The following is a 21571-nucleotide window of genomic DNA, read 5'->3' on the forward strand; positions in this document are numbered from 1 at the left end:
TTTTTAAGGCTAAATGATCACCAAACGTTTTGCTAATTGGACAATTCCCACCCCCCCGCCCACAAAATTGATGCATTTGAAAATTACTACTAATTTGTTCTAATTTATTCTAAAGCTGAGATCAGACACAACAGATTTTGCTTGAAGCGATTATCTTTGATGGATTCAGAATGAAAACATAGAGTGTACAACATTCCTGACAGAAAACAATGTTGGTATTGATGCAGCAGAGCTGCAAAAACTCCTGCATAACAAGACATTCCCCCGCCCCCCCCCCACCGACCCCCATCAAGTACAGGTGCAGAATTTCAGATAGCTTTCTGCCTAGGACAGACTTACAAAGTTTAATTTCTGAAGCAATTGGCAACTAACCTCTTTATGATCTCTTTGGCCGGACGGATCTTATTCTCCCACTCAAACCAGCAAGAAATCACTTAATGCTGTGACACTGCAACCAGCTACAGCTAAGCTCATTTAAATTGTATTTCTCTTTGGAAGTGGCAGTAAAAGAAAATTGTGGAATTGAATGATTTGTTTGCTAATTCATGAAATGTTTTGTCCCTCCGCTACCCCCCTTAATTCTTTGCCCTAAAATAAAAGCCTTTCTAACAGGAGAGAATAGTTGGCAACTCTGAGTGGAGCAGAGGTTGCAGTGTTGCACTACTGAGGAGACTGTTGAATTGAGGCATTGTTTTCTTGAGATATCGTACATTTTTCACTGGACAGGGGGAGCTGGGCGTAAAAAAGGCACCTTGTGTGCAACTTCTGGCACAGCGCTGGGAGCGAATGTGAATAAGTTTTAGGCAATTCAGCGTCGATTCAAAGCCCCTCGCAAGTGGAGTTAACTCAGACATTCCAAAGTTCTGACACAGCCCAGGGAACTCTGCTTCACAGCTTATCTGAGGTTAGCCTGGTATTTCACATGCTGAATCTGTCACTGAACTTTCACTCACTGCAGTACAATGGCTACAGCTCAGCTTGCATCGTAGTGTCTGTAGACAGCACAGAGCAATCGGTCCAAGAGGGACAGACCGCTGTCCAAAATGGGTTACAGCTAGAAGGTAGGAGAAACGTTCATTCGAGTCGAGATTGAATGGATTTGAATAAATAAAGTGACCCGAAACGGATTTTAATATTTGGACTGAGATTCTGGACCTGTTGCTGGTTTGTTGTATTCGTGGGGGTCAAATACCAGGCTGATGTACATGATAAGGATTTCTGAACACTGCAAAAACAATTGAATAGATTGATCAGTGTTAATTATCAAGTAACTGCAATGTTAAACACCCCACCACTAATGGTCTAATTGCTTCAAATATTAAGAGTTCGACTTGCAGTGATCCAGATATTTCACCACAGGCTAATGGGAACCAATAATGCTGTAATTGCAGACAGCGTTCTTCTCTTTCTCCTACAGCATCACTGCCCACTTTTGCAACCGTTAGTACAACTTGTGAAGTTATATTCTGGAACTGCCAACAAACGACTTAACTACAGACGCAGACCTTCCGCTTGTTAGTCTTATCTAACCCCTATATTAATTGGAATGACTTTGCAGTCTTTGTAATGAAAAATGTTTACTGTAGATCATGTACCCACCTCTGCCGCTCATTTCATCTGGCTACCTACAGAAGAATTTGAAAACTCAGTGTTTTTACACGCGCGGTTTGGGGGAGGGGTTGGGGAAACGTTGGACACCGTAGGACTGTGTAAAGAAAACTGGATGTAGTAATGAGGAACAGTGGAACTTTTACAGAACCAGTTGTACAGTATTATCCAAAAGAATTTCCGTTCCTGCTGAGGGCTTTTGTGCATCGTATATTTGTAACTTCATATTTAGTATCTTTGCTTATCAGATCAGGGCCAGTTATTGATTTTTAAATACAGTGCACTAAATTTTATTGAAACACAATTCATTGTAAAAGAGGCACTGGCTAAGCAGGCGCTTCTGTCCCTACAAACATGCCGCACAAGATGTAAACACACCATTCTGCCCTTGCTATTGTGGAAGCAAGTAGTACAAATCTCACTTACTTGTCTTCTCTCTCAAGCGACAATTTACATTTTAAAAATGCTTTTAATAAAGGTGGTTCTCCTTTAAGTGTTGTGAGTGCTGCACTTTAATTGGCTTATCTTATACGATCAGTTTTTTTAAAAGTCATTTGATTGGAGCGTGATGGCAGCAAAGACTTGTTGAAGTGGATGGCCCCGGGGGGATGATTATATGTACCCCAGAGTTTGCCAGTTCTTACTTTTTATTCCCTTTGTTTTCGTTATTGCAAGGAACGAAAATGGTGTGAGGTGGAGAAAAGGAGATAAGTGACTTCCGAGTTTATGTGATGAGCGATCACAATTGGAAGGTTGATAGATTTGTCAAGAATCATAGAAGTGATAACTTTTTTTTTGTTTAAAACACAGTTGTTCAAATCTGTACCACCCACTCTCCAAGGCTGGTGGAAGCAAATCCGACAGTCACTTTCAAGAGGGAATTGGGAAAGAAATATTTGTGGGGTAGTGAATGGAGTTTATCAGTAAGTCCTTTTTTTTAATGAAAGGGTATGCACGTTAGCCTAAATGGTCTTGTATTGTATTCTGACATTGTGATAAAGTTTTCAATTTTCCTTAGAGTTTATAAAAGTTTTAGTCACTGCTCTCAAGTTTGTCATGATTTGCCTGTTAATTTGAAGGGTTTGTTCTTTGACAAATACCTAGCCAGTTTAGCCAATGTGACTACCGTTCTAATGGCAAGGGCTGGCAATAATGCAGCATAATTGGAGCCTGAAATGTAAAGTTGGAGGCAGCACTGTTGCTAATACCTCCAAATTTATCATGTGCATTTGTTTAATCCCTCTCAGAAATTGAGTATCTATCTGTCTCTGCAGTTACAACAGCTTTCAAACTATTCCACGCTGTTGTTAGTTACTGACCTCCATTGACACCATTGCATTGATCTGTGGATGTGAGGGATTGAGGTGAACATTTTAGCTGGGCTGTAAACTAAATTTCCATCTTAAAGCAAAATAGCTTTTCATGACTTGCCATGTGAAAAAAAGACATTGCAAATAAATCTCAATCCTGGTAGTAATGGAACTTACTTAATTACTTCATTTGCTTGTCTGTTTACTGCATTTTTTTTGTTCAAAAGAAATGAGCATTTCTAGTAGGTGAGGAAGAATAGGCATCTGGCCATGCAGATAAGCTGGTATTCTTGACATCCTTTCATATTCTGTAGTGGTGTGAATTTTTGAAAAGCGATGACTTAGACACCAGTGAAGAGCTGCTAATTTGGCCTTTTTTTGTCATTTATCAGTGACCTGCAGCTTTTAACATCATATATCTGCATCCAAGATATATTATTGCTGCTTGACTGTCCCACATATGGAGAGAAAAGGCCATTAATAAATGTCTTTTGAAGCCTGTACAAATATAATTGTTTGAATCATTAATTTAAAAGAAATCTTGTAACTAATGCATGGCTTTTAAAGTGCCGTTAGGGACGCATCATTTACTGCAACATTTATTCAGGCTCTGATCCATTGCTCAAATGTTGATGGAAATACTATTCTCTGGGAACTTTTTTAGTTTGTGGGTTCTGGTCTTCAGCTTGGATTGTATGCTGTGGTTAGTGAAAACTGGCACAGACTGTCAGCCTGGTTAAGGTTGGGCCATGTGTTGAAGTCTTGTTGAATGTTTGGTAGTTCATGCTACACTTTGAGAGCTCTCTTGTTGTGAATTGGTCTACGTGAGCAAATTTCATTTTAACACACAGCTTTGGGCCTTGAATATCTACTTTTTTTTAATTTAGGCTGAGGGTGTCTGCCAGTATGAGCCTTTCCAGCTCCACATCCCCACTACCCTCTAGGTAGAAGGAAAAGATTTTCGGGTAAGAGGTTTAAAAAGGATTCCAAGTCTCTGTTCCATTCTATGGGTGCCTCAACTTTTATGCACCTCTGTCTGGATACCTTTACATAATTTCATATACTTCAATACGCTTCAATCCTAGTGTTTTGTACCTTTTCCTCCTAACAGAAATTCTGTAATTCAAACGATATCCTTGCAAATTTCATCTACATCCTGTCCTAGCACAGCCTCATTCCTATAATGCAGTGTTCAGAATTTCATGCAGAATTCCAGTGTTTTGTGTAAGTTTAGTAGAACCTCCCTGCCTTTATATTCCATACTGTAGCTAATATGGGTGTACATGTCCCTATGTCTTCCTGACCACTTTACTTACCTGTCCAGCCAAGTTAAGGAATTTGTGGACATGCACTCGTAAGCCTTCTGTTTCTCTATCGGCCCAGTTGTTTTGTTAGCTGTTGTGTGTTTCACTCAGTTGCCTAACAAGTACTCAACCACAGGGAACCATCAATGAACAGGTTTATTTGTACCTGCACAAAAGTGGGCAACCTAACAAATATACTTCACTTCTTTCCCACAAAAAAATCATATTTAAATTGTAAAATGAATCACACCCGGTTTCAACACCATGATTAGATCAACATAAACCATATCTGAAAATCTAACTGGTTGGATTATATTTCCCTTTTGTCATAAGATGTGAATGTAGCAGGTAACGCCAACATTTACAATCCATCCTGAATTGCCTTTGAGAAGGTGGTGGTGAACTGCTTTCTTGAACTACTAGTGTCTTTGGGGATAGGCATATTCACAGTACTATTTAGAGAATTCTAGTATTTTGACCCAGTGACATTGAAGGAATGGTGATGTTTTTCCAAGTCAGTATGGTGTGTGACTTGGAGGGGAACTTGCACGAGGTCACTTTCCCAGCATCTGCTTGCTTTTTATCATTAATACTAATGGCTAATATTATCATATGGCCCTCCTTTCTCAAAGGTTACTTAGCACACTTCCTCAGTGTCAGATGTAGTCTCACTGATCACTACTGTAAATATCTCAGCCCAGTTCAATTGTAACTTAAGCCGATTCCTTCTCATGATTGGAGATCTTGTTCCCTCCTCCCATCATCACTGACATTTAATATGATGCTTCGTCACATTCTGCTGTAACACCTCACTTTACCTAACAGTGGAATACTCCTATTGGAATGACGATGAGATCCCCACTAGTTTGGGGAGTGGAGTTGTGACCTGGGGACTACTTGTACACTTGTTCAGCGATAACAGACACGTTGCAGCTATATCAATGATTTAAAAGTAAATTGTGAATCACCAACTCCTTTATATTGGGGAACCTGGAACTTTCTTCCTGTTACTCTGTCTCATTTTCTGCAAGCTATATTTCCTGTTCTTTGAGTACAACTCATGATCTTCCTTCACTATCAAATTCAATTATTTTGACATCTACCATGTGTATTCAAAGATTTTCAGACTTGGAAACTAGGTTCAACCTAGCAACACAGCTGTGACCTGAGTTTTACCACACCTGGAGTACAAATGTTTCCTGTGATATATAATGCCATCCGGATATGGTGAACTTTTCTCCCAGATGTAGAACTTTGATTGCGAATAGATGCATCCAAAATAGTTGGTGATTACTGTGACAATGATAGCATCTGAATTTCTGTGAACCTGGCTGATATGACTTGAATCTCATCGAAATCTAAGCAACTCTCTTACAATTTCTCAAATGAAATGCAAAGTATTACATTCTCCTTCTTATAAAAGTCTTTTGGTACTATATATCTGAGAATGTTAGGACATGCTCATCTGCAGGCTGCCATTATCAAGACTTTGTGTATCTCTCCAACAAGGAAGACTATGTGAAAATGCTCAGATCCTGCAATATTACATTAGCCTTCCCCAAATACATTATTTTACCCCTATCCTTGACTTTGTAAGATCAACAATTGAATTCTGTTTCCACTTCAATTCCGCACATCTAATTTATCAGTTGACATTTATTTGGAGTCTATTGTGTTCTTCACTATCATCTCCAGGGCCAATTTTTGCATCACCTGCAAATTTACTCAGACCTCCTACATTTTAGTCCAAATCATTGATTATATATACCACAAGAAATAAGGCGTACTTTAAAACTTTATAAAAAAGCCTCCAGTTACAAAAACAACTCTATCAACCATTAATCATCCTTTCTGCATTGTATTGTGATTATCCAGCTCTTCACTCGGTTTTAGACTAGAACTGTTTAACTTTGGCAATTAAACCTTCTTAAACGTAGTTAAACAAGGACATTTTGTTGAGAAAATCTTTGAACTGCATTAATATCTGTTGTATTCAATCAGGCTTGAACTTAATTTCACTTGGTTTTTAATATTTTTTATCTTAAAGGTCAAAGAGAGAGGGAAACACTGAAACATTGGCTGACGTTTCTCTTAAAGCTTGGATAGAGCTATAATGTCCACAATTATTGTAGTAAAGGATTTTAAATTAGGAATGAAGTTTCAATGACATGGACATTTATTCATGGGGGGACCCACAGAGTCAGAAGGAAGTGTCAAACTTTGAGTGCTACTTTCTGATTCTGTAATGCATTTGAATAACCAAGAAAAATAGCTTGTTTGCCTTTCTGTTTGAGGATTGAAGGCCTGATGCTTTTCAAAATCATGTGTGTCATTGGCTGGCCAGTGTTTATTGCCCATCTCTGGCTGCCCTTGAAGGTGGTGGTGAGCTGTCTTCTGGAACCACTACCTACCACCTGCTGTGAGTTGACCCACAATCCTATTAGGTAGGGAATTCTAGGATTTTAACTGAGCAGCAGTGAAGGAACAGTGACATATTTCAAAGTCAGGATTGTGAGTGGCTTGGAGGGGGACATGCAGGTGATGGTGTTCTTGTGTATCTGCTGCCTTTGTTCTTCTAGATGGAAGTCGTCATTGGTTTAGAAGGTCCTATCTGAGGATCTTTGAATTTCTGCAATGCATCTTGTAAATAGTACACGCTGTTGTTTGGTGGAGGGCGTGGATGCTTGTGGATGTAGTACTAATCTAGTTATGATTAACAAATATGCTATGTTTTATGAAGGTAGGTTGTTTTACTCAGTGAATTTTGTGAGGATTAGTGAACTGCAGATTGGTTCTTGTGTAGTTTGCTGCTCATTGTTGGGAGAGCTAAAGGACATAAATAGTAGTCAGGCCTGCATTTAAGCAGAGGAAACACTAATGCTTTTTCTCACACTGAAATGTGGATGGAATTCCATCTCTGTTTGAAAGTTATGGGGAAAGAAACTGGGTGACTTGCGTATGTTGAAACTTGAAAGAAATCTAATGATCTTCACAATGTCTTGTGAAAGAAATTATTCTGCAGAGTTAACTTGGACCCTGGGAAGGCAACTAGAACAGAGATGAAGTGTTGTTAATCTTCAGGGATTTTATAAAAGTCTTGGAGATGAGCGGAACTACTGACTAGAATTAAAATCCAGACTTAATTTTGGCTTTTCCTTGTTGAAAAGGGGTTAACATAGTTTACCCAATAGAATCAAGTGTTTGGAGACTCTGGAGCAGCAAATGGAAGCTAGAGAACTTGGGGAAATAAACAATGAAATCTTAGTATTCATGATACAGAGGAGGAGATGCTGTTCTTCTTAAAACGCAAAGGTGTATAAATCTCTGGGAACTGATCAGGTGCATCCCAAAACTTTGTGAGAAGCTAGAGAAGTTTGTTGGACTTCTCTTTCTGAGATACTGGTGTCACTGATAGCCACAGGTGAGGTGCTGGAAGATGGGAGTATGGCTAATGTGGCATTATTTAAGAAAAGTGAACTATAGACTCGTGAGCCTGACATCAGTGATGGATAAGTTATTGGAGGGGATTCTGAAGGACAGGATCTGCATGCATTTGGTGAAGCAAGGACTGATTAGGGATAATCAACATGGCTGTGTGCACGGGGAATCTTGTCTCACTAGCTTGATTTGAGTTTTTTTGTTTTGGAGAAGTGACAGAATATTGAAGGCAGAGTGGTTGATGTTGATTATATGGATTTCAGCAAGGCATTCAACAAGGTTCCGCATGGTAGACTGTTTAGCAAGGTTAGATCGTGTGGAATCTGAGAGCTAGCCAATTGAATTCCCAGTTGGCTCGAAGGTAGGAGACAGGGTGATGGTGGAGGGTTGATTTTTCAGATGAAGCCCGTGACCTGTGCCGTAAGGATCAATGTTGAGTCCACTGGTTTTTGACGTTTCAGGCAAATGATTTGGACTTGAATATAGGAGGTATGGTTAGTAAGTTTGCAGAAGACACCAAAATTAGTGTAGTGGATAATGAAGGTTACCTTGGAGTACAAGGGGACCTTGATCAAATGGGTTGATGGGCTGAGGAGTGGCAGGAGGATTTTAATTTAGATAAATGCGAGGTTTTACATTTTGGTAAGGAAGATCAGTGCAGGATTTAGACACTTAATGGTAAGGTCCTGGGTAGTGCTGCTGATCAGACACCTTGGGATGCAGGATCATAGTTCCTTGAAGGTGGAGTAGGGTAGTGAAGAAGGTGATTGGTACACTTGTCCTTTGGTCAATGTGTTGAGTATACGAGTTGGGATGTCATGTTGCACCTATACAGGACATTGGTTAGGCAACTTTTGGAAGACTGTGTTCCATTCTGGTCACCCTACTATGCAAAGATGTTAAAATTGAAAGGGTACAGAAAAGATTCGAAACTGTTGCTAGGGTTGGAGAGTTTGAGCTAGAACGAGATGCTGAATAGGCGTGGGCTGTTTTCCCTGGAATATCAGACTGAAGGGTGACCTTTGTAGAGGTTTCTAAAGTCATGAGGGGCACAAATAGGATGAAGTACCATGGTCTCTTCCCCAGGGTAGGGAGTCTAAAACCAGAGGGCATAGTTTCAAGGTGAGAGGAGAAAGATTTCAAAGGTGCCTGAGAGGCAACCTTTTCATGCAGGGGATAGTGCGTGTGTGGAATGAGCTGCTAGAGGAAGTTGTGGATGCTGGTACAATTACAATATTTAAAAGGCATCGTGATGAGCACATGAATAGGAAGGGTTCAAAGGGATATGGGCCAAATGCTGGCAAATGGGATTAGATTAATTTAGGATATCTTGTTGGCATGGATGAGTTGGACTGAAGGTCTGTTTCCGTGCTGTACAGCTCTGACTCAAACTTATATTAAAAGTCGAGAGGCATAATAAGATTATTGTCATAATGTGGTGCTGACTTTTGCCCTTCAATGTAAAGTTTGATTCTGAGATTGTGTAATCTGGGACTTCTTTCAGCGAGGTACAGCCTGGGTACAGCCTGAGCACAGCAATGTGTGTAAATTTATACTTTTAAAAGATTGATAAGGGTGGATATGTTTTGTGTGACAGTTACCTCTGGAAGCATTGTGTCCCATGTCTTATTAATTTGTAGATTTGTACAATCTGGTTTAAAAAAACCAGAACTGTGTGGAAGTGTGGCTGTAAATCGATGGCTTCAATTTTTTAATCCAATTTGGGAACAGTGCACCTGGGATATGAGGTGTTACATTTTGCATTGTCTTGGCCTGGGCTTGTTTGTTTGCTATTTGAGTGTCATTCTGACCTAGATGCTAAACTTGTCGTACATGTTATTCAGCCTTGGCTTGGGCTCGCTGGTTTTGTTCGATGTTGGTCTTGGCTTGTGTGTCTAAAGTCGTGGACTTGGAAACAATAGTTTAAAGATCTGTTAGTGTAAAATGGGGACCATGCTGATCCAGTATGATGGACTGCGTGCATGTGTGTGGGCACTTTGCTTAAACATACAAGCTGCTCACCCCATTGAAGTATAGGGGTCTAGGACTCCTGCCTGGTGTAGGATTTTTTCGTGCAGGTAGCAAACCTGTTGCCTGAAACAGAAAGAAAACAGAAGTTGCTGGAGAAGCTCGGCAAGTCTGGCAGCATCTAAGTGAAGAAAGCAGTCACGGTCTTCCTCAGAATAGCAATTTTTCCTGAAGCCAAGGTTGGGGGGAGGAACAAGAGTAAAGGTAAACAGGGCGATTATGGATTGTAAGAGTGGAACTGGAGGAACTCAGCAAGCCAGGCAGTATCAGAGGAGCAGGAACGTTGATGTTTTTGGTCAGGACCCTTCTTCCTGGATTGTGCACCAGTACCTGAGTTGAATAAGTAATGAGAGGCTAAGAGTAGGAGAAGTTGGGTGGCGATACTGAATATAACTCATTTAATATTACAATGGGCCTGCGAGTATGGGAGAATAGGTGACTGTGCTAAAAGCAATCCTTTTCCTAACAGGACTGGGTGTGGGGATGGGAAAACCTGCAGAGATGGGATCAGGCTCTAAAGTTATTGAACACTCTCTGACTCTTCAAGGCTGGAGGGTCCCCAGGTGCAAAAGCCTGTTACCTTTTTTTTCTTTTAACATCCTTCCCTGAAATTGCCTTGCCACATTAGGGCGTAGAGCCAACTGTTTTCAAGTTCACCAAGTCTACACGTGTCCTAAGTAACTTCTAAATGCGCTGTGGCTGAATGTAGAGCCTGGGAGAGCTGGAGTACTCTCGATGATTTGTGTTGCCACCTGCTACGTGACATCATACCACTTGCTTTCTCCCTCACCCACCCCACTCCATTCCCCCTCCCAGGAGCTCCCAGGCAATAGATGCTTTGCCTAAGTTTTCCACGGGCTTTGGTTGTGTTGCTGAGTACATCCCTGCAGAGTGGGCCTGCCTGTTCTGATGCTGTGGTTACTCCCCCTGCCTCACTGTGGGGATGAATTTAAATAGGAACAATCTGAGGCTGAATGTGAATGGTCCTTTTGAGGAGGCTGGATGCCCCTTTTCTCTCTCCAAATATTCTTGATCTTGAAATTCTTTGCTGTCTCTGAAGCTATGGCAGAGGCATCCCTGACCCCAAAAATGAAAATATGATGCTGTAATGAGTTTCTACCATTTCTGGAGAGATTTATAAGTTACCATGTTTTTGAAGGGTTGAATGAAGCTTGTTTGGGGATTTTCACACTCCTGATTGCCCTCAATGAGGGCTCTTGGTGAGTGGACACATACTGCTGAACTTCAATGGAGAGTGCATGTTCTATACTGGCTAGGTGTGGCCTCCTACAAAAAGACATTTTAAGATGAGCTAACTTCTTTAAGAAAAATATATATATTTTTTGTATGTACCTTGTTTGGAGAAGGGTTAGTTTTGGGAGGAGCATGGGCTGCTAGATTCCGGGGATAATAGGGAAGATGCCAAACTTGGGCAAAATGGCACAGAATTGTTCTACCTTGTGCAAATAGTGACCTTTAGCTGAGCCCACTGACTGGTATAGGTTTGGGTGGAGGGTTTCTGTTGCTGGGTACAGCCAGTGTACACTCTCTGACACGATGTAGTTTGTGGAATCTGAATTCCCTTTTTCAAGTTCTTTTGAGGGATGTAGATGCCACAGAGCAGGTGAATGTTTATTGGCTTCTTTAAGAAGGTGGTGATCAGGCCCTAAATCACTGCAGTCCTCATGGTCTAGGTGGGGTTAGTAGCCAAAGCAAAATGAAACTTGATGATGTGGCATGTAAGTGCAGACTTTCCAAGCGAGTTCTATTTTGATGACTATTGCAGCCTTGCTTTAAGGGACTAATAGAAACCACTGAGCTGGAGGTTAACCTGGAGGCTTGCTATTTCAGTGCAGCAGTTTGGAGCACATTATTGTCTCAAAATACCTGCTGGAATGGTTGCATTACCATATGCTGGAGCGCTGAATCTTGGAATGGAGTGGTGTGTGTCTGAAGTAATGTGGCTGCTTTGTCTAGAATGAAACATTGCCCAGGCCATGTTGGGTAATTCTTTTTTTCAGTCACAAAACAATCTGCTTTTTTTGACAAAACAAAAATTGTGGGACTTAGTAAAAATGATAAACTGCTGATTTCAAATCACGGACAGGTACCCAAGATCCTCGCTGGCTCTCCAGATCAAAACCTGGACTGTTAGGTGGCTCTAGACCTTGTAAACCAGGAAGGCAAAAGCAAAATGGTGTGGATGCCTCAATGTCCTTCCTGTATCCTGCAGAGCTATTTGCCCACTATCCATTATAGACAGACATCAGGATATTTTTAAAATGAAAATTAATATCCCATTAGGAGGGGTACAGAGGTTAGCACTGCTGCCAGGGACCTGGGTTCGAATCCAGCCTTGGGCGACCGTCTGTGTGGAGTTTACACAGAAACTGAGAGAATGTGCAGGTTTCCTCCCACAGTCCAAAGATGAGCAAGGTAGGTGGATTGGCCATGCTAAATTGCCCTAGGTGTATAGGGATGTGCAGGCTAGGTGGATTGGCCATGGGAGAAGAAGCGTTAGAGGGACAGGTTAGTGGGAGGTGGGCTGGTGGGGGAGAGGCGGGGTGCGGGGGTGTAGTCTGGATGGGATGCTGTTCAGTGGGGTGATGTGGACTCGATGGGTTGAATGGCCTGCTTCCTCACTGTAGGGATTCTATGAAGAGTGCTGCATTCCAGGCCACTTGATGTTGGGGGAGAAAACTCATTAATAATCTGCAAAATGTGCTCCATTTCTTACAAAAGCAAACACATCCAGTTAGACCATCAAAGGGAGTTTTTAGAAAAAGTTAAAGATCTACAAATTAACGGCAACACTGGTTCTAAACCATTTGAAATTCAGTCAAGCAGTCATAATAGCCCCAGCTATCAAACCAAATCCCTAGAAATGTAACCATCAAAATAGCAAGGGGTTAGAGTGAGACTGCAAAATAAACTTGCAATCAAAAATTCTAAATTTTGTCTGCTTTCCCAAACTTACTCTCACCTCCATGGGTGGGATTTAATCTCTTGAGTGTACCAACTCAATGACCTCTTGCTCTGTTCTTGTGTATAGTTGCAATTTTACCTGCTGTGTAGATAGGCAAGCATGTAGCCACAGTTCTGATAGGACCGTAGGCAACTCTCGCTATTGGGCAATGGCAACGGGTTTTAATGCATGAGCGCTGCATTCCAGAAATTCGGGGCAAGTGAGGAGGCAGTCCTTGAGTTTACCTCTGCCATAACAGAAATTGAGCCCACACTCTGCTCTGCTGTTATGAACCAGATGCTAGCATCCAGCCAATGCAGCTAACTGACACCTCACTGATTCTTTCCAGTAGTTTCTGTTTTCATCAAACCAGGAAGACAGTGGTTGAATACCACTGGAGAGCAGAATGTTACTTTTGGCTACAATTAGCCACAGTCTCTCTGCAGAAAACATGTAAGTGGGTGAAAAAGCTTGGGATCTGGTGTAAAGGTAAACATTGAATTGCATCCCTGGACAAGTTGTCGCCATTAGACCAGCAATTGTTCAGAAAGGAATTCAGAAAAGTAAAATCGAAACACGCGTACACACAAACACAACACATTGCAAGTGTATATTTTGGCTGCAGCTTAGGACCTCAACCAATACGTAACTTTTGCTCCCATCAATTATTGAGACATTTCCCTTCCAACCAGTCATATGCACTTTTATTTCTTTGTGTACTCTGCCCTCACTTACTTCAATTTCCTTCCCCCAACAATTCACAACACCACTACCTGTCTATTTCCCTGCCTTCATCACTGACTTGAACATCAGCCCTATCTGTCTCCAAATTCTTCTCCATAGTGACCCTTACCTCTTCTGGGACCATTATACTTAAAGATATTTTCTTTGTTGCTAAGGCAAAAATTGATTGCCTGGCCTTATTTACCCTTGAGAAAGTGTTGAACCCCCTTTGCAAAGGCAAATGTTCCATTTCGCTTATGGACACTTGTTAGCACTGTTTCAAGGAGGATTCGAACTTTTTGACCCAACAACATTGAAAGCACAGTTCCAGGTCAGGATGGTGTGTGGCTTTGGAGGGGAATCTGCAAGTTCTGCTGTCCTCCTCCTTCATGGAAGCAGAAATTGCAAGTTTGGTGCTGTTGATGGCTCTTTTGAGTAGTTTGTACATCTTTTAGATGATAAATGTTGCTGTCGATGGTGGAGGGAGTGAACTTTTTAAGGTGGTGGGTGATGTGCCAATCATAAATACTTTTTTCTCCTGGATGGCATTAAGTTTTGTAAGTTTTGGAACTGCATCTATCAAAGCAAGTGGAAAGTATTCCATCACACTTCTGATTTTGTGCCTTGTATGTTTTGGACAGGCTTTGGGGAGTTAGGCGATGAATTATTCAGCTGCAGACTTAAGTTTCTGACCTGCTCTTAGAGCAGCAGTATGTATATTGCTGTTACAGTTCAGGTTTTGGTCAATGTTAACACGAGCATACGACTGGTAAGTATTTAGAATGTTCTGAGTGTTTTGTACAGAAAGTTAATCTCTTTTCAAAATGGACATAGATATTGCAAGATGACTTCCAGAAGTCACATGGCTTCTCTAGTTGATTTACTGCCATGAAGAAAGAAACGAGTTGCTGTGGTATCTACATCTAGTTCACAAAGGCATTTTAAATTTGATTAACCCTAGGAAAACCCAGTGATTTCTTTCAGAAGTGTGAGAATTCAAAGCCTCTTGGAAAGCGGGAGAGAGTAGAAGGATATGACGGGGAATTCCAGCATTAATCATTTTCCCACAAAGCAAAGGCAATAATCAGATTTAACAAAGTGGCCTTTCTGCTTTGGTTGTGAAATGTTGTGCTGATACAACCCCCATTTTGTCTAAATTTAATTGGACACCAGTGGAAACAGGAGTTCTCTACAGGGGGATGGAGAGAGGCAAAATAGACATGGACTCCTGTATGGACCCAGGCCACAAAGGTCCTAAACAGTCGTGCCACGGAAGCAAAATGAACAGACCTTTACCTTCCTAAAATCTGCTCTGCTTATCCACCTTTGGAAGAAATTTCAGACTATTTAATGACAGAGTTCAGTCGCTGCCAACCCTTCACGTTAAGCTGAAATCTTCAAATCTGCAATGATAACCAACTGATCTTTCTTAACTTCTAAGTAATTTTGTCCTTATTTCCTTTTTAGCTTTAGGATTTTAGCTGATAACAATATTCACTGTTATTACTTTGTAACTTCCGATAGTTGTGTAATAAACAAAGAGAATAAAAATGTTAGTTTATGACTAAAGCTTCTTTGCTGGCTGTCTTTAATTTGGAGCACAAGCTTTCGTTTTTAAAAAAAAGGGGATGAAATGAACATGAGAAATTGATGATTCATGGGCCATTGTTTAGATCTGCCTAGTTTGGTCATGATGCTATGATGTTAATGGCATGTTCAGCATTGGTGATGCCATTGAATGGAGATGGGTAGATTAGCCATCATATTTGGCACTTGTGTAGCATGAATGTTACTTGCCACCTATCACTACAAGCTTTGGTGTTGACTGGACCATTATGCACAAACACTCAAACTGACTGACCAGCTGAGGATTTGTGAACGGTGCTGAATGTTGTCACTATCCCTCCCTCTGACCTTTTTGGGAGGGGAAGATTATTGATGAAGCAACTGACAGTATCTTGAAGAACATGTGCGATGTCGTCCTGGGGCAGAGATGACTGCCTCTCAACAGCCTTGGTTATCTTTGGGTTAAGTATGACTCTGTAGCCAGAAAATAATTCTTTGCTCTTACTTAATTTGATTCTAGTTTTGTCAGGGCTCCTTGTTACCACCTTCAGTCATATCTGGCATTGATATCCAGAGCAGTCATTCACCCCTTATTTCTGCCATTTTCTCTTCTGCCCATGACTAGACTTGGAATGAGATCAGGAATAGAGGGACCCGAGTGGAACTTGACCTGCTCACTGCTCAGTTTATTGCTAAGAAAGTGCTGCTTGGTTGCAGTGTTGGGTTGGGTAATGACGGAGTCTTTTTGTGGACGGAAAGACCAGACAATTTTCTACACCCAGGTAGATACCTGTGGTGTAGCTGTACTACAGCAGCTTGGCATTGAGCACAAGTATGCAGTGCAAGATGAGGCTGATTTGGAGCCCTTTAGCTTTTGCTGTGTTCACTGCTTCAGCTGTTACTTAATAATGTGTGGAGTGAGTCAATTAACCTGAAGTCTGGTATCTGTGATGCTGGGATAGTCAGAAGAAGCCCATATGGACTTAATTATTAAGATCCTTACCATCCATCACTCTATTATGGATGATTGCAGTGAATCTCCAGCCTTTGACTGAAACTTGACTCCTGTTGCTCTGAGATAATAAAATGTGAGGCTGGATGAACACAGCAGGCCAAGCAGCATCTCAGGAGCACAAAAGCTGACGTTTCGGGCCTAGACCCTTCATCAGAGAGGGGGATGGGGGGAGGGAACTGGAATAAATAGGGAGAGAGGGGGAGGCGGACCGAAGATGGAGAGTAAAGAAGATAGGTGGAGAGGGTGTAGGTGGGGAGGTAGGGAGGGGATAGGTCAGTCCAGGGAAGACGGACAGGTCAAGGAGGTGGGATGAGGTTAGTAGGTAGCTGGGGGTGCGGCTTGGGGTGGGAGGAAGGGATGGGTGAGAGGAAGAACTGGTTAGGGAGGCAGAGACAGGTTGGACTGGTTTTGGGATGCAGTGGGTGGGGGGGAAGAGCTGGGCTGGTTGTGTGGTGCAGTGGGGGGAGGGGATGAACTGGGCTGGTTGAGGGATGCAGTGGGGGAAGGGGAGATTTTGAAACTGGTGAAGTCCACATTGATACCATATGGCTGCAGGGTTCCCAGGCGGAATATGAGTTGCTGTTCCTGCAACCTTCGGGTGGCATCATTGTGGCAGTGCAGGAGGCCCATGATGGACATGTCATCAAGAGAATGGGAGGGGGAGTGGGCGCTTTGCAGAACACCTCCGCTCAGTTCGCAACAAACAACTGCACCTCCCAGTCGCAAACCATTTCCACTCCCCCTCCCATTCTCTTGATGACATGTCCATCATGGGCCTCCTGCACTGCCACAATGATGCCACCCGAAGGTTGCAGGAACAGCAACTCATATTCCGCCTGGGAACCCTGCAGCCATATGGTATCAATGTGGACTTCACCAGTTTCAAAATCTCCCCTTCCCCCACTGCATCCCTCAACCAGCCCAGTTCATCCCCTCCCCCCACTGCACCACACAACCAGCCCAGCTCTTCCCCCCCACCCACTGCATCCCAAAACCAGTCCAACCTGTCTCTGCCTCCCTAACCGGTTCTTCCTCTCACCCATCCCTTCCTCCCACCCCAAGCCGCACCCCCAGCTACCTACTAACCTCATCCCACCTCCTTGACCTGTCCGTCTTCCCTGGACTGACCTATCCCCTCCCTACCTCCCCACCTACACCCTCTCCACCTATCTTCTTTACTCTCCATCTTCGGTCCGCCTCCCCCTCTCTCCCTATTTATTCCAGTTCCCTCCCCCCATCCCCCTCTCTGATGAAGGGTCTAGGCCCGAAACGTCAGCTTTTGTGCTCCTGAGATGCTGCTTGGCCTGCTGTGTTCATCCAGCCTCACATTTTATTATCTTGGAATCTCCAGCATCTGCAGTTCCCATTATCTCTCTCCTGTTGCTCTTTGCTATTTTCTCAAACGCTCCTATTTGCTGTACTTTACACCACACTATCCTGCCCTAGTCACATGTAGCGTTAGTGAAGAAGGTCTCTCGCCCTCATCTTGGGACTAAGTTTCAAGTTAATGCAATCCCACTTAGTCCTCTCTGCCATTTCCCATGTTCTCTATGCTTGTGCTTTTGACATTTTGAATACTTCTGAATATATTTCGCAAAATTTGAAGTGAGCCGTACAGGATAAATGACATTGAGGAATGCGAATTGCCCATAATCTGAAACCAATTGTCAACTAATTCTTGAAGTTTTGTTGCAGCAACCTTGTTGCTGGCTTATGTTCTGTGTAATACTGCAGCAGGATAAAAGATGGGGGTAATTTGTTAGTGAGAACTGTTTATCTATGATAAAGGTCTGTCAATCTGAAATTTAAAAAAAACACATGAAAGGATTGGAGGATGCAATTTCAGCTGTGAGCCTTAATTAGAGCTGACATAATCAGGCTGAAGAAAACATTTTTAATAGGATTCACTGTAGTGAGGACGGATGGATAGTGTTGGAAAATCTGGTAGTTTGGTGTGGTGTGGGCCACATGCCCAAAGCTCAGCTGCAGTATTGTCATTGGAAAACTTTTCTTGTGGCTGTTTTGTTTGTTCTCAACATGCTTTGATCATTGCTGCTTTGTATATTTTTCTCATTTATATTAATGTTCATATTTCCTGGCACAATTGGCTTTGTTTAGACTCTTTGATCATTTGAGATTATTTTGTCAGTGTTGTATGCTCATGTATTCTTAAGGGACATAATGCTTGTGATCAGACAGGCTCAGGTTATTGTGGCTGCAGGTCATCCAGTGTCAGGGAGCTTGAGAGTGAATGTTCTGTACCTCCTGTTGCCTGAGGGCTACTCCTCCATATCTGGCTTCAAGTCAGTTCATGCTCCAGACTTTTTAGACTGCCTGACGGAGGCAGGACCATTGGCATGTATCTACTCTGAGGGTTGTCCGGGTTAGGCAGGGCTCTTAGAGCTCGGTGCTGTGGTTACCTGCCCTTTTTTTTTGTTTCCTGTGATTCTGGATGGTAAGCATTGCATGAAGGTGGAGAGTGAGCAGGATCTCAGTAATAACAAAATACTATCCATATTTCACCATCTTCCACTACATAGATTTCTGTCTCTCACTTCCGTTGTGCCCTCTTAGTGGCTGGAGTACACTACGCAAAATATTGAGGCATGTCAGTTGTTGGAAGGAAATTCTTTTGGAGACAGCTGCTTTTTCCAGAGTGTTTTTATTTGGTATAACTGTAAAACTGTCTCTTTAACGTTATCCCTCATTATGAAAAACGTCAAGCAACTTTCTAACAACTTAAACTTCAGTTTCTTTCTGCCTTTTTTTTTGATCATCTAATTCTTTGAATTCAAACCCTCTCAAAGCAATTATTAAAATTTTTTATTTAATGCTCAGACAACCCTAGTTGCTGGTTTATTTAGGTCTGCCCTAAACTCTGGATTTTTTTTTAAAAGGGAAGATTTTATGTTTGTACATCGCTTTCATGATTTCAACATTCCGCCAAAATGCTTTGTAACCAATCAAGTAGTGTTGAAATATAACTTAATGTTGGATAAATGGTGGAAAGCTTGGTCATAAGATGGGTGGCCAGATCATGATCCATTTCCAGCTGTTAACGGACAGTTCAATATTGTCAAGGAGGCAGAGAATTCACTACCCAGTTTTCCTAATAGTATCATTCGGCGTCCTGTATCTATGGGAGACACCAGACAGGGTCTTGGTTATTGGCTTATCGGGAAAAATCACATATCTATCAATGCTCTTTTTTAAAATTCTGGAATACTGACTTAAGGAATATTTTGTGGACTTCTGCATGGTGCCACTCTGGTACTATGTAGTTTGTACAATGGAGATTGCCCTGTATATTTCATATAGGACAGCATTACCTGTTCCTCTTGTGTTTGAGTTTTCTGCTGTGCTGCAATCATCATCACGCTCTAATTTTCCAGCGCCTGAATAGTCGGAGACCTGATGTTATGTCCAAAGATGTACTTTGGGATCATCTGTTGCAGTAATTACAAGGGAATTATCCTGGATGTTTAAATTTCCAATATGCATTTAACCTGTAACTGAGTCAGAATTGTATGCTTCATTACCTGGCCAACTAGGCAGATAAGTGAGTGGGAAGTTTGGAAATTCCCCAACTCTGACTCGGAGTTGTAGACTTCCCCACTCACTCACTTGGATAGTTAGCCAAAGAATGTTTGATGGACACAAAAACAGTTCTAATATCTGGGTTTTCTTCCATCCTCCTCTTTAGATACAAGGAGTATTCCTAGCATCACTGGCTAGACTAGCATTTGTTGCCCATCTCTTGTAGCCCTTGAAAGTAGTGGTAAGCTACTGCCTTGAACTGACATGGTACTTCTGTAGGTAAACCCACAACGCTGTTGTGGAGGGAATTGCTTGACTTTAATCCAATGACACTGAAGTAATATTTCCAACTCGGAATGCTGAGTGATTTGGAGGATAGCGTGTAGGTGCTGGTGTCCCATGCATCTATTGTCATAAATGTTCAAGATGGAAGTGGTCATGGGTTTGGAAGGCATTGTCTAAGCCTGGGTGAATCGCACAATGCATCTTGTAAATGAAATCTGCCTTCCATCTTGCATTTTTCCACCCTCAGTGCTTCTTCCAAATATTGTTCAATATGGAGCAGTACTGATTTCTTCACCCAATGGGATGGGTGTGTGGGGTAAATGGAGTATAGCACATGTCAATCAGTTGTCTTTTTCCATGTTTGACCTGATGCCAAGAGAGTTCACAAGGTCCACGTTCAATGTTGAAAGCTCCCACAGCAACTCTGACGGTATGACACTGCTGCCCCCGCTACTGTGTTGCCCGTCTGATGGGATAAGACATAACCAGCAATAGTAATGTCTGGCACAGTGTAATGTATGATTTTTGAGAGTATGACTGGGTCAGGCTATTGCTTGACTAGACTGAAACGGCTCTCCCCGTTCTGGCACTAGCCCTGAGGTGCTTAAAAAGGAGGACTTCGCAGGGTCAGACAAGGCTGTCTTTGACACTTGTTTTCGATGCCAGGTGATTAGTTTGTTCACTCTTTTTTTTGTTTCCTTTCTTTTTTTGTAAATGGTTAATTCAATTGAGATACTCTTTAGGGCCATTATGGAGGGTAGTTGAGAATCTATCACAGAGTCTGGATTCACGTAGGCCACGCCAGATAAGTGTGGCAAAAGCCTTCTCTGAGAAGGGTGCAAAGGAGATTTACCAGGATGTTGCCTGGTGTGGAGGGACGGTCTTATGAGGAAAGGCAGAGGGACTTGAGGCTGTTTTCGTTTGAGAGAAGAAGGTTAAGAGGTTACCTAATAGAGACATACAAGATGATCAGAGGATTAGATAGCGTGGACAGAGAGCCTTTTTCCTCAGTTGGTGATGGCTAGCACGAGGGGACATAGCTTTAAATTGCGGGGTGATAGATATAGGACAGATGTCAGAGGTAGGTTCTTTACTCAGAGTGGTAAGGGAGTGGAATGCCCTGCCTGCAACAGTAGTAGACTGGCCAACTTTAGGACATTTTAAATGGTCAGTGGATAAACATATGGATGATAATGGAATAGTGTAGGTTAGATGGGCTTCAGGTTGGTTTCACAGGTCGGCACAACATCGATGGCCGAAGAGCTTGTAATGTGCCGTAATGATCTATGTTCTATGTTCTATGAATGACAGTGAAGCAAATGGGTTTTATGATAATTGACAATGGTTTCCTGTTCATCATTGATTTTTTAATTTCCACTTTTTTCGTGAATTCAAATTCGAATAATTGTCCTCTGTTTTACTAGACCAGCGATGGCAGTGCCCAACTATTGCCTCCCCTAGCCATACAATGGAACTGCTTGACTTCCCAACATTTCCAACTCTTGTGATTCCTGCCCCCCCCCCCCCACCCCCCCAAGCTACCTGTATGGCCTGCTGACCACATCACCCTTCGCACTATTGTTGGCCACTTTTAAGCCTGTGTTCCTCTGACCCCCGTTTGACCCTCCTAATTTGCCATACTATTTTCTGAAGTTCTTTTGACCTTCCAAATCTACCCCCCCCCACACTACCCACTTGTCCCACGTCGCTCTTTCCCACCCCCCCAACTTTTAATGACCCTCGGCCTTCTGTGTCTCTCCCTACACCTCATCCCCGAAAATCCCAGTCATAA

General features: G+C 42.3%; 1 protein-coding gene across 2 annotated transcripts in view; it reads left to right on the forward strand.

Moving 5' to 3' along the window:
• The first annotated feature begins 896 nt into the window (after positions 1–896).
• The window catches only part of plce1 (phospholipase C, epsilon 1), a 363575-nt gene continuing 342900 nt past the window's right edge, over positions 897–21571 (forward strand). For both annotated transcript variants that reach the window (XM_048551434.2, XM_048551435.2), the window contains exon 1: positions 897–1061. The gene's annotated coding sequence lies outside the window, so the exon portion shown is untranslated. The remainder of the gene's footprint in view (positions 1062–21571) is intronic.

This window comes from Stegostoma tigrinum, chromosome 20 (genome assembly GCF_030684315.1).
Source record: "Stegostoma tigrinum isolate sSteTig4 chromosome 20, sSteTig4.hap1, whole genome shotgun sequence".
In the NCBI taxonomy this organism is placed as follows: domain Eukaryota; kingdom Metazoa; phylum Chordata; class Chondrichthyes; order Orectolobiformes; family Stegostomatidae; genus Stegostoma; species Stegostoma tigrinum.